Consider the following 19,184-nt stretch of genomic DNA (forward strand, 5'->3'; position numbering starts at 1 on the left):
AATTGTATGCTAAGTTTTTAAAGTGTGCATTTTGGTTGAAAGAAGTTCAATTCCTCGGACATGTGGTGAACAAAGAAGGTGTTCAGGTTGATCCGTCAAAGATTGAAACCGTTGAAAACTGAGAAACCCCAAAAACTCCAAAGCATATACGCCAATTTTTAGGATTGGCTGGTTACTACAGAAGATTCATTCAAGATTTTTTCAAAATAGCAAAACCCTTAACTGAATTAACGCATAAAGGGAAGAAATTTGAATGGAAGGATGAGCAAGAGAAAGAGTTTAAATTGTTGAAGAAAAAGTTAACTACGGCACCTATATTATCATTGCCTGAAGGGAATGATGATTTTGTGATTTATTGTGACGCCTCAAAGCACGGCCTCAGTTATGTATTAATGCAACGAACGAAGGTAATTGCTTATGCGTCCAGACAATTGAAGATTCACGAGCAAAATTATACGACTCACGGTTTGGAATTGGGCGTTGTTGTTTTTGCATTAAAGACGTAGAGGCACTACTTATATGGGGTCAAAAGTATCATATATACCGACCACAAAAGTCTCCAACATATAATTAATCAGAAACAATTGAACATGAGGCAGCGTAGGTGGATTGAGTTGTTGAATGATTACGACTTTGAGATTTATTACCACCCGGGGAAGGCAAATGTGGTAGCCGACGCATTGAGTAGAAAGGACAGAGAACCAATACGGGTAAAAGCTATGAATATAATTATTCATACTAACCTTACTACTTGAATAAAGGAGGTGCAACAAGGAGTTTTGAAAGAAGGAAATTTGAAGAAGGAAATACCCAAAGGATAGGAGAAACATCTTAATATTCGGGAAGATGGAACCCGGTATATGGCTGAAAGAATTTGGGTACCAAAGTTTGGTGATGCAAGAGAAATGGTACTTCGAGAAGCACATAAAACCAGATATTCAATACATTCCGGAGCGGGAAAGATGTACCAAGATCTCAAGAAACACTTTTGGTGGCCGGGTATGAAAGCCGATATTGCTACATATGTGGGAGAATGTTTGACTTGTTCTAAAGTCAAAGCTGAACATCAGAAACCATCAGGTCTACTTCGACAACCAGAAATCCCGGAATGGAAATGGGAAAACATTACCATGAATTTCATTACTAAATTTCCAAGGACTGCAAGTGGTTATGATACAATTTGGGTAATAGTTGATCGTCCTACCAAGTCAGCTGAAATGTCCCGTTCTTATTGATTAAAAACGTTCCATATTAATTGATTTCGTTGCGAGGTTTTGACCTCTATATGAGACGTTTTTCAAAGACTGCATTCATTTTTAAACAAACCATAACCTTTATTTCATCAATAAAGGTTTAAAAAGCTTTACGTAGATTATCAAATAATGATAATCTAAAATATCCTGTTTACACACGACCATTACATAATGGTTTACAATACAAATATGTTACAACAAAATAAGTTCCTTGAATGCAGTTTTTACACAATATCATACAAGCATGGACTCCAAATCTTGTCCTTATTTAAGTATGCGACAGCGGAAGCTCTTAATAATCACCTGAGAATAAACATGCTTAAAACGTCAACAAAAATGTTGGTGAGTTATAGGTTTAACCTATATATATCAAATCGTAACAATAGACCACAAGATTTCATATTTCAATACACATCCCATACATAGAGATAAAAATCATTCATATGGTGAACACCTGGTAACCGACAATAACAAGATGCATATATAAGAATATCCCCATCATTCCGGGACACCCTTCGGATATGATATAAATTTCGAAGTACTAAAGCATCCGGTACTTTGGATGGGGTTTGTTAGGCCCAATAGATCTATCTTTAGGATTCGCGTCAATTAGGGTGTCTGTTCCCTAATTCTTAGATTACCAGACTTAATAAAAAGGGGCATATTCGATTTCGATAATTCAACCATAGAATGTAGTTTCACGTACTTGTGTCTATTTTGTAAATCATTTATAAAACCTGCATGTATTCTCATCCCAAAAATATTAGATTTTAAAAGTGGGACTATAACTCACTTTCACAGATTTTTACTTCGTCGGGAAGTAAGACTTGGCCACTGGTTGATTCACGAACCTATAACAATATATACATATATATCAAAGTATGTTCAAAATATATTTACAACACTTTTAATATATTTTGATGTTTTAAGTTTATTAAGTCAGCTGTCCTCGTTAGTAACCTACAACTAGTTGTCCACAGTTAGATGTACAGAAATAAATCGATAAATATTATCTTGAATCAATCCACGACCCAGTGTATACGTATCTCAGTATTGATCACAACTCAAACTATATATATTTTGGAATCAACCTCAACCCTGTGTAGCTAACTCCAACATTCACATATAGAGTGTCTATGGTTGTTCCGAAATATATATAGATGTGTCGACATGATAGGTCGAAACATTGTATACGTGTCTATGGTATCTCAAGATTACATAATATATAATACAAGTTGATTAAGTTATGGTTGGAATAGATTTGTTACCAATTTTCACGTAGCTAAAATGAGAAAAATTATCCAATCTTGTTTTACCCATAACTTCTTCATTTTAAATCCGTTTTGAGTGAATCAAATTGCTATGGTTTCATATTGAACTCTATTTTATGAATCTAAACAAAAAAAGTATAGGTTTCTAGTCGGAAAAATAAGTTACAAGTCGTTTTTGTAAAGGTAGTCATTTCAGTCGAAAGAACGACGTCTAGATGACCATTTTAGAAAACATACTTCCACTTTGAGTTTAACCATAATTTTTGGATATAGTTTCATGTTCATAATAAAAATCATTTTCTCAGAATAACAACTTTTAAATCAAAGTTTATCATAGTTTTATATTAACTAACCCAAAACAGCCCGCGGTGTTACTACGACGGCGTAAATCCGGTTTTACGGTGTTTTTCGTGTTTCCAGGTTTTAAATCATTAAGTTAGCATATCATATAGATATAGAACATGTGTTTAGTTGATTTTAAAAGTCAAGTTAGAAGGATTAACTTTTGTTTGCGAACAAGTTTAGAATTAACTAAACTATGTTCTAGTGATTACAAGTTTAAACCTTCGAATAAGATAGCTTTATATGTATGAATCGAATGATGTTATGAACATCATTACTACCTTAAGTTCCTTGGATGAACCTACTGGAAAAGAGAAAAATGGATCTAGCTTCAATGGATCCTTGGATGGCTCAAAGTTCTTGAAGCAAAATCATGACACGAAAACAAGTTCAAGTAAGATCATCACTTGAAATAAGATTGTTATAGTTATAGAAATTGAACCAAAGTTTGAATATGATTATTACCTTGTATTAGAATGATAACCTACTGTAAGAAACAAAGATTTCTTGAGGTTGGATGATCACCTTACAAGATTGGAAGTGAGCTAGCAAACTTGAAAGTATTCTTGATTTTATGAAACTAGAACTTTTGGAATTTATGAAGAACACTTAGAACTTGAAGATAGAACTTGAGAGAGTTCAATTAGATGAAGAAAATTGAAGAATGAAAGTGTTTGTAGGTGTTTTTGGTCGTTGGTGTATGGATTAGATATAAAGGATATGTAATTTTGTTTTCATGTAAATAAGTCATGAATGATTACTCATATTTTTGTAATCTTATGAGATATTTCATGCTAGTTGCCAAATGATGGTTCCCACATGTGTTAGGTGACTCACATGGGCTGCTAAGAGCTGATCATTAGAGTGTATATACCAATAGTACATACATCTAAAAGCTGTGTATTGTACGAGTACGAATACGGGTGCATACGAGTAGAATTGTTGATGAAACTGAACGAGAATGTAATTGTAAGCATTTTTGTTAAGTAGAAGTATTTTGATAAGTGTATTGAAGTCTTTCAAAAGTGTATAAATACATATTAAAACACTACATGTATATACATTTTAACTGAGTCGTTAAGTCATCGTTAGTCGTTACATGTAAGTGTTGTTTTGAAACCTTTAGGTTAACGATCTTGTTAAATGTTGTTAACCCAATGTTTATAATATCAAAAGAGATTTTAAATTATTATATTATCATGATATTATGATGTACGAATATCTCTTAATATGATATATATACATTAAATGTCGTTACAACGATAAAGGTTACATATATGTCTCGTTTCAAAATCATTAAGTTAGTAGTCTTGTTTTTACATATGTAGTTCATTGTTAATATAATTAATGATATGTTTACTTATCATAATATCATGTTAACTATACATATAACCATATATATGTCATCATATAGTTTTTTACAAGTTTTAACGTTCGTGAATCACCGGTCAACTTGGGTGGTCAATTGTCTATATGAAACCTATTTCAATTAATCAAGTCTTAACAAGTTTGATTGCTTAACATGTTGGAAACATTTAATCATGTAAATATCAATCTCAATTAATATATATAAACATGGGAAAGTTCGGGTCACTACAGTACCTACCCGTTAAATAAATTTCGTCCCGAAATTTTAAGCTGTTGAAGGTGTTGACGAATCTTCTGGAAATAGATGCGGGTATTTCTTCTTCATCTGATCTTCACGCTCCCAGGTGAACTCGGGTCCTCTACGAGCATTCCATCGAACCTTAACAATTGGTATCTTGTTTTGCTTAAGTCTTTTAACCTCACGATCCATTATTTCGACGGGTTCTTCGATGAATTGGAGTTTTTCGTTGATTTGGATTTCATCTAACGGAATAGTGAGATCTTCTTTAGCAAAATATTTCTTCAAATTCGAGACGTGGAAAGTGTTATGTACAGCCGCGAGTTGTTGAGGTAACTCAAGTCGGTAAGCTACTGGTCCGACACGATCAATAATCTTGAATGGTCCAATATACCTTGGATTTAATTTCCCTCGTTTACCAAATCGAACAACGCCTTTCCAAGGTGAAACTTTAAGCATGACCATCTCTCCAATTTCAAATTCTATATCTTTTCTTTTAATGTCAGCGTAGCTCTTTTGTCGACTTTGGGCGGTTTTCAACCGTTGTTGAATTTGGATGATCTTCTCGGTAGTTTCTTGTATAATCTCCGGACCCGTAATCTGTCTATCCCCCACCTCACTCCAACAAATCGGAGACCTGCACTTTCTACCATAAAGTGCTTCAAACGGCGCCATCTCAATGCTTGAATGGTAGCTGTTGTTGTAGGAAAATTCTGCTAACGGTAGATGTCGATCCCAACTGTTTCCGAAATCAATAACACATGCTTGTAGCATGTCTTCAAGCGTTTGTATCGTCCTTTCGCTCTGCCCATCAGTTTGTGGATGATAGGCAGTACTCATGTCTAGACGAGTTCCTAATGCTTGCTGTAATGTCTGCCAGAATCTTGAAATAAATCTGCCATCCCTATCAGAGATAATAGAGATTGGTATTCCATGTCTGGAGACGACTTCCTTCAAATACAGTCGTGCTAACTTCTCCATCTTGTCATCTTCTCTTATTGGTAGGAAGTGTGCTGATTTGGTGAGACGATCAACTATTACCCAAATAGTATCAAAACCACTTGCAGTCCTTGGCAATTTAGTGATGAAATCCATGGTAATGTTTTCCCATTTCCATTCCGGGATTTCGGGTTGTTGAAGTAGACCTGATGGTTTCTGATGCTCAGCTTTGACCTTAGAACACGTCAAACATTCTCCTACGTATTTAGCAACATCGGCTTTCATACCCGGCCACCAAAAATGTTTCTTGAGATCCTTGTACATCTTCCCCGTTCCAGGATGTATTGAGTATCTGGTTTTATGAGCTTCTCTAAGTACCATTTCTCTCATATCTCCAAATTTTGGTACCCAAATCCTTTCAGCCCTATACCGGGTTCCGTCTTCCCGAATATTAAGATGCTTCTCCGATCCTTTGGGTATTTCATCCTTTAAATTTCCCTCTTTTAAAACTCCTTGTTGCGCCTCCTTTATTTGAGTAGTAATGTTATTATGAATCATTATATTCATAGATTTTACTCGAATGGGTTCTCTATCCTTCCTGCTCAAGGCATCGGCTACCACATTTGCCTTCCCCGGGTGGTAACGAATCTCAAAATCGTAATCATTCAATAATTCAATCCACCTACGCTGCTTCATATTCAGTTGTTTCTGATTAAATATGTGTTGAAGACTTTTGTGGTCGGTATATATAATACTTTTGACCCCATATAAGTAGTGCCTCCAAGTCTTTAATGCAAAAACAACCGCGCCTAATTCCAAATCATGCGTCGTATAATTTTGTTCGTGAATCTTCAATTGTCTAGACGCATAAGCAATCACCTTCGTTCGTTGCATTAATACACAACCGAGACCTTGCTTTGATGCGTCACAATAAATCACAAAATCATCATTCCCTTCAGGCAATGACAATATAGGTGCCGTAGTTAGCTTTTTCTTCAATAACTGAAACGCTTTCTCTTGTTCATCATTCCATTCAAATTTCTTCCCTTTATGCGTTAATGCAGTCAAGGGTTTTGCTATTCTGGAAAAGTCTTGGATGAACCTTCTGTAGTAACCAGCTAGTCTTAAAAACTGGCGTATGTGTTTCGGAGTTTTCGGGGTTTCCCACTTTTCAACAGTTTCTATCTTTGCCGGATCCACCTTAATACCTTCTTTGTTCACTATGTGACCGAGGAATTGAACTTCTTCCAACCAAAATGCACACTTTGAAAACTTAGCGTACAATTCTTCCTTCCTCAATACTTCTAACACCTTTCTCAAATGTTCACCGTGTTCTTGGTCATTCTTTGAGTAAATAAGTATGTCATCAATGAAAACAATGACAAACTTGTCAAGGTATGGTCCACACACTCGGTTCATAAGGTCCATGAACACAGCTGGTGCATTAGTTAAACCAAACGGCATGACCATAAACTCGTAATGACCGTAACGTGTTCTGAAAGCAGTCTTTGGAATATCATCTTCTTTCACCCGCATTTGATGATACCCGGAACGTAAGTCAATCTTTGAATAAACAGACGAGCCTTGTAGTTGATCAAATAAGTCGTCGATTCTCGGTAGTGGGTAGCGGTTCTTGATGGTAAGTTTGTTCAACTCTCGGTAGTCGATACACAACCTGAATGTACCATCTTTCTTCTTGACAAACAAAACAGGAGCTCCCCACGGTGATGTGCTTGGTCGAATGAAACCACGCTCTAAAAGTTCTTGTAATTGGCTTTGCAGTTCTTTCATCTCGCTGGGTGCGAGTCTGTAAGGAGCACGAGCTATTGGTGCAGCTCCTGGTACAAGATCTATTTGAAATTCAACGGATCGATGTGGGGGTAATCCCGGTAATTCTTTCGGAAATACATCGGGAAATTCTTTTGCAATGGGAACATCATTGATGCTCTTTTCTTCAGTTTGTACTTTCTCGACGTGTGCTAGAACAGCATAGCAACCTTTTCTTATTAGTTTTTGTGCCTTCAAATTACTAATAAGATGTAGCTTCGTGTTGCCCTTTTCTCCGTACACCATTAAGGGTTTTCCTTTTTCTCGTATAATGCGAATTGCATTTTTGTAACAAACGATCTCCGCTTTCACTTCTTTCAACCAGTCCATACCGATTATCACATCAAAACTCCCTAACTCTACTGGTATCAAATCAATCTTAAATGTTTCGCTAACCAGTTTAATTTCTCGATTCCGACATATATTATCTGCTGAAATTAATTTACCATTTGCTAATTCGAGTAAAAATTTACTATCCAAAGGCGTCAATGGACAACTTAATTTAGCACAAAAATCTCTACTCATATAGCTTCTATCCGCACCCGAATCAAATAAAACGTAAGCAGATTTATTGTCAATAAGAAACGTACCCGTAACAAGCTCCGGGTCTTCCTGTGCCTCTACCGCATTAATATTGAAAACTCTTCCACGGCCTTGTCCATTCGTGTTCTCCTGGTTCGGGCAATTTCTAATAATGTGGCCTGGTTTTCCACATTTATAACAAACTACATTGGCATAACTTGCTCCGACACTACTTGCTCCGCCATTACTCGTTCCGACACCATTTGTTCCTTTCGTTCTATTAACCCCTGGTCCGTAGACCTCACACTTCGCCGCGCTATGACCATTTCTTTTACACTTGTTGCAAAATTTGGTGCAGAACCCCGAGTGATTCTTTTCACACCTTTGGCATAGTTGCTTCTGATTGTTGTTGTTGCGGTTATTATTGTTGTTGGGATGATTGTTGTAGTTGCTGTTGTTGTTGTTGTTGTTGTTGTTGTTGTTGTTGTTGGGCCGTTTGTTGTAGTTGCGATTGATGTTGCGATTGTTGGGATAATTGTTGCGATTATTGTTGTAATTGCTGTTGTTGTTGTATTGGTGATTCTTATCACCGTTTTCCTCCCACTTTCTTTTGACTTGCTTCACATTGGCCTCTTCAGCAGTCTGTTCTTTAATTCTTTCTTCAATCTGGTTCACTAGTTTGTGAGCCATTCTACATGCCTGTTGTATGGAGGCGGGCTCGTGTGAACTTATATCTTCTTGGATTCTTTCCGGTAATCCTTTCACAAACGCGTCGATCTTCTCTTCCTCATCTTCGAATGCTCCCGGACACAATAGGCACAATTCTGTGAATCGTCTTTCGTACGTGGTAATATCAAATCCTTGGGTTCGTAACCCTCTAAGTTCTGTCTTGAGCTTATTGACCTCGGTTCTGGGACGGTACTTCTCGTTCATCAAGTGCTTGAATGCTGACCACGGTAGTGCATACGCATCATCTTGTCCCACTTGCTCTAGATAGGTATTCCACCATGTTAACGCAGAACCTGTGAAGGTATGCGTAGCGTACTTCACTTTGTCCTCTTCAGTACACTTACTTATGGCAAACACCGATTCAACCTTCTCGGTCCACCGTTTCAATCCGATCGGTCCTTCGGTTCCATCAAATTCCAAAGGTTTGCAGGCAGTGAATTCTTTGTAGGTGCATCCTACACGATTTCCTGTACTGCTAGATCCAAGGTTATTATTGGTATGTAGCGCAGCTTGTACTGCGGCTATGTTTGAAGCTAGAAAAGTACGGAATTCCTCTTCATTCATATTCACGGTGTGTCGAGTAGTCGGTGCCATTTCCTTCAAAATAGTTAAATGGAACAAGTTAATCATACAGAATATTAAGAGTAGTTAATAGTATTTCGTAGCATAATATGAACTCATTTATAAAAGCTTTTTCTTCATATTAGCGTTTTATAAGTTTAAATTCGGGTAGTACCTACCCGTTAAGTTCATACTTAGTAGCTAATATACAATTCAACTACTACAATTCTATATGAAAAACTGATTATAATAATATTTCGCGTTCAAACTTTTATACAATATTTTACAAACTTACAATACCGCTTATTTTACATAAAGCATGAAATATAGCACACAATAACTTTGATACAAGATAGTTGTGAAGACAATTCTAGCTAGTACACAAGTCGTTCAGCAAAGGCAATAAAGACACGTAATTCATACGTCCAGAAACAAGTCATGCATTCTGGTTTTACTAGGACTACTTCCCATCCTTGGTCTTGTGCAACATAACCGTTATGGCCGTTGATAAGACAGCGTGTTGTAACGTCATCAAAGGGACGAGGGTTACGTAATGTCCAACAGTCCCGTAATAATCTAAAAACCTCATTTCTTACCCCAATTACCGACTCCGTCACTTGTGGAAACGTTTTGTTTAATAGTTGTAGCCCGATGTTCTTGTTCTCACTTTGGTGAGAAGCGAACATTACTAATCCGTAAGCATAACATGCTTCTTTATGTTGCATGTTAGCCGCTTTTTCTAAATCACGAAGTCCAATATTCGGATATATTGAGTCAAAATAATTTCTTAACCCGTTGCGTAAAATAGCATTTGGGTTCCCCGCAATATATGCGTCAAAGTAAACACATCGTAACTTATGGGTTTCCCAATGTGATATCCCCCATCTTTCAAACGAAAGTCTCTTATAAACCAAGACATTCTTGGAACGTTCTTCGAATGTCTTACAAACTGATCTCGCCTTAAATAGTTGTGCCGAAGAATTCTGGCCGACTCTAGACAAGATTTCATCAATCATGTCTCCGGGTAGGTCTCTTAAAATATTGGGTTGTCTATCCATTTTGTGTTTTTAAACTGTAAAATAGACAAGAGTTAGATTCATAAAAAAAATACTTATTAATACAAGCAATTTTTACATATATCATAAAGCATAAGAACACTATATTCCATATATTACACCACACGAATACAATTATCTTATTCCGACTCGCTCGTTTCTTCTTCTTCGGTTTTAGTTCGTTTTGCCAAGTTTCTAGGGATATATGATGTTCCCCTAATACGAGCCGTCGTTGTCCACATTGGTTTAGAAAAACCTGGTGGTTTAGAGGTTCCCGGGTCATTGTTACAACTTAAGGACTTCGGGGGTTGACGATACATATAAAGTTCATCGGGGTTGGAATTAGATTTCTCTATTTTTATGCCCTTTCCCTTATTATTTTCTTTTGCCTTTTTTAAATTCAGTTGGGGTAATTTCTATAACATCATCGGAATTCTCGTCGGAATCCGATTCATCGGAGAATTGGTAATCCTCCCAATACTTTGCTTCCTTGGCGGAAACACCATTGACCATAATTAACTTTGGTCGGTTGGTTGAGGATTTTCTTTTACTTAACCGTTTTATTATTTCCCCCACCGGTTCTATTTCTTCATCCGGTTCCGATTCTTCTTCTGGTTCCGATTCTTCTTCCGGTTCCGACTCTTCTTCCGGTTCCTCTTCGGGAACTTGTGAATCAGTCCACAAATCATTCCAATTTACATTTGACTCTTCATTATTATTAGGTGAGTCAATGGGACTTGTTCTAGAGGTAGACATCTATCACATAATATCAAACACGTTAAGAGATTAATATATCACATAATATTCATATGTTAAAAATATATAGTTTCCAACAAAAATGTTAAGCAATCATTTTTAAAGAAAACACGGTCGAAGTCCAGACTCACTAATGCATCCTAACAAACTCGATAAGACACACTAATGCAAATTTTCTGGTTCTCTAAGACCAACGCTCGGATACCAACTGAAATGTCCCGTTCTTATTGATTAAAAACGTTCCATATTAATTGATTTCGTTGCGAGGTTTTGACCTCTATATGAGACGTTTTTCAAAGACTGCATTCATTTTTAAACAAACCATAACCTTTATTTCATCAATAAAGGTTTAAAAAGCTTTACGTAGATTATCAAATAATGATAATCTAAAATATCCTGTTTACACACGACCATTACATAATGGTTTACAATACAAATATGTTACAACAAAATAAGTTCCTTGAATGCAGTTTTTACACAATATCATACAAGCATGGACTCCAAATCTTGTCCTTATTTAAGTATGCGACAGCGGAAGCTCTTAATAATCACCTGAGAATAAACATGCTTAAAACGTCAACAAAAATGTTGGTGAGTTATAGGTTTAACCTATATATATCAAATCGTAACAATAGACCACAAGATTTCATATTTCAATACACATCCCATACATAGAGATAAAAATCATTCATATGGTGAACACCTGGTAACCGACAATAACAAGATGCATATATAAGAATATCCCCATCATTCCGGGACACCCTTCGGATATGATATAAATTTCGAAGTACTAAAGCATCCGGTACTTTGGATGGGGTTTGTTAGGCCCAATAGATCTATCTTTAGGATTCGCGTCAATTAGGGTGTCTGTTCCCTAATTCTTAGATTACCAGACTTAATAAAAAGGGGCATATTCGATTTCGATAATTCAACCATAGAATGTAGTTTCACGTACTTGTGTCTATTTTGTAAATCATTTATAAAACCTGCATGTATTCTCATCCCAAAAATATTAGATTTTAAAAGTGGGACTATAACTCACTTTCACAGATTTTTACTTCGTCGGGAAGTAAGACTTGGCCACTGGTTGATTCACGAACCTATAACAATATATACATATATATCAAAGTATGTTCAAAATATATTTACAACACTTTTAATATATTTTGATGTTTTAAGTTTATTAAGTCAGCTGTCCTCGTTAGTAACCTACAACTAGTTGTCCACAGTTAGATGTACAGAAATAAATCGATAAATATTATCTTGAATCAATCCACGACCCAGTGTATACGTATCTCAGTATTGATCACAACTCAAACTATATATATTTTGGAATCAACCTCAACCCTGTGTAGCTAACTCCAACATTCACATATAGAGTGTCTATGGTTGTTCCGAAATATATATAGATGTGTCGACATGATAGGTCGAAACATTGTATACGTGTCTATGGTATCTCAAGATTACATAATATATAATACAAGTTGATTAAGTTATGGTTGGAATAGATTTGTTACCAATTTTCACGTAGCTAAAATGAGAAAAATTATCCAATCTTGTTTTACCCATAACTTCTTCATTTTAAATCCGTTTTGAGTGAATCAAATTGCTATGGTTTCATATTGAACTCTATTTTATGAATCTAAACAAAAAAAGTATAGGTTTCTAGTCGGAAAAATAAGTTACAAGTCGTTTTTGTAAAGGTAGTCATTTCAGTCGAAAGAACGACGTCTAGATGACCATTTTAGAAAACATACTTCCACTTTGAGTTTAACCATAATTTTTGGATATAGTTTCATGTTCATAATAAAAATCATTTTCTCAGAATAACAACTTTTAAATCAAAGTTTATCATAGTTTTATATTAACTAACCCAAAACAGCCCGCGGTGTTACTACGACGGCGTAAATCCGGTTTTACGGTGTTTTTCGTGTTTCCAGGTTTTAAATCATTAAGTTAGCATATCATATAGATATAGAACATGTGTTTAGTTGATTTTAAAAGTCAAGTTAGAAGGATTAACTTTTGTTTGCGAACAAGTTTAGAATTAACTAAACTATGTTCTAGTGATTACAAGTTTAAACCTTCGAATAAGATAGCTTTATATGTATGAATCGAATGATGTTATGAACATCATTACTACCTTAAGTTCCTTGGATGAACCTACTGGAAAAGAGAAAAATGGATCTAGCTTCAATGGATCCTTGGATGGCTCAAAGTTCTTGAAGCAAAATCATGACACGAAAACAAGTTCAAGTAAGATCATCACTTGAAATAAGATTGTTATAGTTATAGAAATTGAACCAAAGTTTGAATATGATTATTACCTTGTATTAGAATGATAACCTACTGTAAGAAACAAAGATTTCTTGAGGTTGGATGATCACCTTACAAGATTGGAAGTGAGCTAGCAAACTTGAAAGTATTCTTGATTTTATGAAACTAGAACTTTTGGAATTTATGAAGAACACTTAGAACTTGAAGATAGAACTTGAGAGAGTTCAATTAGATGAATAAAATTGAAGAATGAAAGTGTTTGTAGGTGTTTTTGGTCGTTGGTGTATGGATTAGATATAAAGGATATGTAATTTTGTTTTCATGTAAATAAGTCATGAATGATTACTCATATTTTTGTAATCTTATGAGATATTTCATGCTAGTTGCCAAATGATGGTTCCCACATGTGTTAGGTGACTCACATGGGCTGCTAAGAGCTGATCATTGGAGTGTATATACCAATAGTACATACATCTAAAAGCTGTGTATTGTACGAGTACGAATACGGGTGCATACGAGTAGAATTGTTGATGAAACTGAACGAGAATGTAATTGTAAGCATTTTTGTTAAGTAGAAGTATTTTGATAAGTGTATTGAAGTCTTTCAAAAGTGTATAAATACATATTAAAACACTACATGTATATACATTTTAACTGAGTCGTTAAGTCATCGTTAGTCGTTACATGTAAGTGTTGTTTTGAAACCTTTAGGTTAACGATCTTGTTAAATGTTGTTAACCCAATGTTTATAATATCAAAAGAGATTTTAAATTATTATATTATCATGATATTATGATGTACGAATATCTCTTAATATGATATATATACATTAAATGTCGTTACAACGATAAAGGTTACATATATGTCTCGTTTCAAAATCATTAAGTTAGTAGTCTTGTTTTTACATATGTAGTTCATTGTTAATATAATTAATGATATGTTTAATTATCATAATATCATGTTAACTATACATATAACCATATATATGTCATCATATAGTTTTTTACAAGTTTTAACGTTCGTGAATCACCGGTCAACTTGGGTGGTCAATTGTCTATATGAAACCTATTTCAATTAATCAAGTCTTAACAAGTTTGATTGCTTAACATGTTGGAAACATTTAATCATGTAAATATCAATCTCAATTAATATATATAAACATGGGAAAGTTCGGGTCACTACATCAGCACACTTTCTACCAATGAGGGAAGATGATAAAATGGAGAAGTTGGCACGATTATACTTGAGAGAAATCGTCTCCAGACATGGAATACCAGTCTCTATTATCTATGATAGGTATGGCAGATTTGTTTCAAGATTCTGGCAGTCGTTACAACAAGCATTGGGGACTCGTCTAGACATGAGTACTGCCTATCATCCACAAACCGATGGGCAGAGTGAAAGGACGATAAAGACACTTGAAGACATGCTACGAGCATGTGTTATTGATTTTGGAAATAGTTGAGATCGACATCTACCATTAGCAGAGTTTTCATACAACAACAGTTACCACTCGAGCATTAATGCGGCACCTTTCAAAGAACTTTATGGAAGGAAGTGTAGATCTCCAATTTGTTGGACCGAGGTGGGGGATAAACAAATTATGGGTTCGGAGATAATCCAAGAAACTACCGAGAAAATCATTCAAATTCAACAACGGTTGAAAACCGCCCAAAGTCGACAAAAGAGCTACGTGGACAGTAAAAGAAAAGATATATAATTTGAATTTGGAGACATGGTCATGCTTAAGGTATCACCTTGGAAAGGCGTTATTCGTTTTGGAAAACGGGGGAAACTAAATCCAAGGTATATTGGGCCATTCAAGATTATTGATCGTGTTGGACCAGTAGCTTACCGACTCGAATTACCTCAACAACTCGCTAGTGTACATAATACCTTCCACGTCTCAAATTTGAAGAAATGTTTAGCTAACGAAGATCTCACAATCCCTTTAGATGAAGTTAAGATCAACGAAAAGCTACAATTCGTTGAAGAACCCGTCGAAATAATGGATTGTGAGGTTAAAGGACTCAAGCAAAACAAAATACCAATCGTTAAGGTTCGGTGGAATGCTCGTAGAGGACCCGATTTCACATGGGAGCGTGAAGATCAGATGAAACAGAAATACCCGCACTTATTTCCAGATGATCCGTCAACACCTCCAACTGCTTAAAATTTCGGGGCGAAATTTATTTAACGGGTAGGTACTGTAGTGACCCGAACTTTTCCATGATTATATATTATATGATATCTATATTTACATGATTAAATGTTTCCAACATGTTAAGCAATCAAACTTGTTAAGACTTGATTAATTGAAATGAGTTTATGTAGACAATTGACCACCCAAATTGACCGGCGATTCACGAACGTTAAAACTTGTAAAAACGACATGATGATGATATATATATATATATATATATATATATATATATATATATATATATATATATATATATATATATAACATGATATTATGATAAGTAAGTATCTCACAAAGTATTTTAACAAAGAGTTATATGCATAAAATGAGACTACTGAATTAAAGAATTCGAAACGATATATATAACGATTATCGTTATAACAACGTCTGAATTAAATTAAATACATATGTATCGTATTAAGATATTAATACACTATGTTTAACATGATAAAATGATAATTAAATATATCATTAAGAATGTTAACAATGAACTACATATGTAAAACAAGACTACTAACTTAAGGATTTCGAAACGAGTTATATATGTAACGATTATCGTTGTAATAACGTTTTAATGAATATATATCATATTAAGATATATTCATACACCATGTTATCATGATAATATAACAATTTAACATCTCATTGGATATAATAATAATGGGTTGATTACATTAAACAATATCGTTAACTTATAAGTTTCGAAACAACACATACATTTAACGACTAACGATGAGTTAACGACTTAATTAAAATGTATATATATGTAGTGTATTAAGATGTATTAATACACTTTTGGAAGACTTCAAGACACATATCAAAACACTCATACTTATCAAAGTTGGTTACAATAATTGCATTCTCGTTCATTTTCATCAACAATTCTACTCGTATTCGTTCGGTACTCGTACTCATACAATACCCAGCTTCTAGTTGTACATACTATTGGTATATACACTCAATGATCAACTCCTTAGCAGCTTTAATGAGTCATCAAACATGTGGGAACCATTCTTTGTAATCTAGTATGAATTATTTAGCAAGATTACAAAAATATTATTAATCATTCATGAATTATTTACAAGAAAATAAACTTACACATCCTTTATATCTAATCCATATATCACGACCCAAAACACATACAAACACCTTAATTCTTCAATTTTCTTCATCTAATTGATCTCTCTCAAGTTCTATCTTCAAGTTCTAAGTGTTCTACATAAATTCTATAAGTTATAGTTTCATAAAATCAAGAACACTTTCAAGTTTGCAAGTATACTTCCAAGCTTTCTAATCCATTCCAAGTAATCATCTAAGATCAAGAAACCTTTGTTATTTATAGTAGGTTATCTTTCTTATTCAAGGTAATATTCATATTCACACTTTGATTCGATTTCTATAACTATAACTATCTTAATTTGAGTAGTACTCTTACTTGAAATTGTTTTCGTGTCATGATTCTACTTCAAGAACTTCCAAGCCATCAAAGATCCTTTGAATCTCAAGTTATTTTTTCATCATTTCCAGTAGGTTTACCTACTATACTTGAGGTAGTAATAGTGTTCATAACCTTGTTCGTTTCATATATATATAACTATCTTATTCGAAGATTATAACTTGTAATCACTAGAACATAGTTTAGTTAATTCTAAACTTGTTCGCAAACAAAGTTAATCCTTCTAACTTGACTTTTAAAATCAACTAAACACATGTTCTATATCTATATGATATTCTAACTTAATGATTAAAAACTTGGAAACACGAAGAACACCGTAAACCGGACATACGCCATCATAGTTAAACTGGGGGCTGTTTTGGGTTGGATAATTAAAGACTATGATAACCTTTGATTTAAAAGTTGTTCTTCTGTGAAAATGATATTTCTTATGAATATGAAACTATATTCAAAAATCATGGTTAAACTCAAAGTGGAAGTATGTTTTTCAAAATGGTCATCAAGATGTCGTTCTTTCGACGGAAATGACTATCTCTTTCAAAAATGACTTGTAACATGCATTTCCGACTATAAACCTATACTTTTTCTATTTAGATTAATAAATTATGGTTCGATACGAAACCATAGCCTTTTGATTCACTCAAAACGGATTTGAAATGAAGAAATTATGGGTAAAACAAAATTAGATAGAATTACTAGTTTAGCTACGAAAATTTTATAACAAATCTATACTAACCATATCCTAACCAACTTATTCTATATTCTATATATATATATAATATACCTTGATAGACCATAGACACGTATACAATGTTTTGACATATCATATTGACATCATCTATATATATTATTTTGGAATAACCATAAGACACTATATGCGGTAATGCTCGAGTTAGCATATAATGGGTCGAGGTTGATTCTAAAATAATATATATACCTTGAGTTGTGATCGAGTCTGAGACATGTATACACTGGGTCGTGAATTGATTCGAGATAATACGCATAATATAATATATTGATTTATTTATGTACTACTAACTGTGGACTACTAATTGTGGACTACTAACGTTGGACTGCTAACTTAGCAACTTAAATCGTTAACACGTAATAAAATATGATATGAATATATTTCTATCATACTTTGATATATGTATATATTTGTTATAGGCTCGTGAATCGACCCGTGGCCAAGTCTAATTCTCGACGAATTAAAAATCTGTGGAAGTGAGTTATAGTCCCATTTTTACTATCTAATATTTTTGGGATGAGAATATATGCAGTTTTTAAATGCTTTACAAAATAGACACAAGTACTTGAAACTACATTCTATGATTGGATTATTAAACCGAATATCGCCCCTTCAAGCTTGGTAGCCTAAGAATTAGGGAAATGGCCCCTAATTGACGTGAATCCTAAAGATAGATCTATTGGGCTTAAAAACCCCCATTCAGGTTGTGAATGGCATTAGTACTTCGAGATTATTATTATACATACGAGAGGTTCTGTTTGGGGATATTCTATGCGTTAAAGTTAACGTCGGTTACTAGGTGTTCAATTCATATGAATGATTTTTATGCAGATCGATATTTATGAAAAATGAAATCTTGTGGTCTATTATTATAATTTGATATATATAGAATAAACCTATAACTCACCAACATTTTTTGTTGGCGTTTAAAGCATGTTTATTCTCAAGTGATTATTAAGAGCTTCCGCTGTTGCATGTTAATTTAAGGACAAGATTTGGAGTCAGCATGCTGTAATATATTGTTCAAAAACTGCATTCGGGGACTTAAATTGATGTATAATAATATTGTAAACCATTATATAATGGTCGTGTGTAAACGCTACATTTTAGATTATCATTACCTGATAATCTACGTTATGCTTTTTAAACCTCTATCGATAAAATAAAGGTTATGGTTTGTTTTAAAATCGAATGCAGTCTTTGAAAAACATCTCATATAGAGGTCAAAACCTCGCAACGAAATCAATTAATATGAAACGTTTATAATCGATATGAACGGGACATTTCAGTGATTACCCAAAAAAGTGTACAAATACACGTCCAAAAAACTAAATAAAACAACCGCCAACATCCGAAGAGAAAAGTCGATCAAGGATATCCAGCTTATCTGCAGCGAGAGACGCATTCCTTCCTCTCGTACACGCTTTAAGAAGCTTGCATTCGACATGTCGGACCGGACAGATTTGTCGTGCAATTAGAAATGTTATACACCTTTGGCGACCCCAAAGTTGATCCCTTGGGAGACACCACCGCTTTCCCGATACCATTCGAAGTCTGACATCAAAAACCTTAAAGGTGTACGTCCCCAAAAGCAAGCTCGTCGCCTTCATCCCGAAGAAAAAAAGACTCATCCGTTCCC

The sequence above is a fragment of the Rutidosis leptorrhynchoides genome, chromosome 3 (genome assembly GCF_046630445.1).
Source record: "Rutidosis leptorrhynchoides isolate AG116_Rl617_1_P2 chromosome 3, CSIRO_AGI_Rlap_v1, whole genome shotgun sequence".
NCBI classification, from domain to species: Eukaryota; Viridiplantae; Streptophyta; class Magnoliopsida; order Asterales; family Asteraceae; genus Rutidosis; species Rutidosis leptorrhynchoides.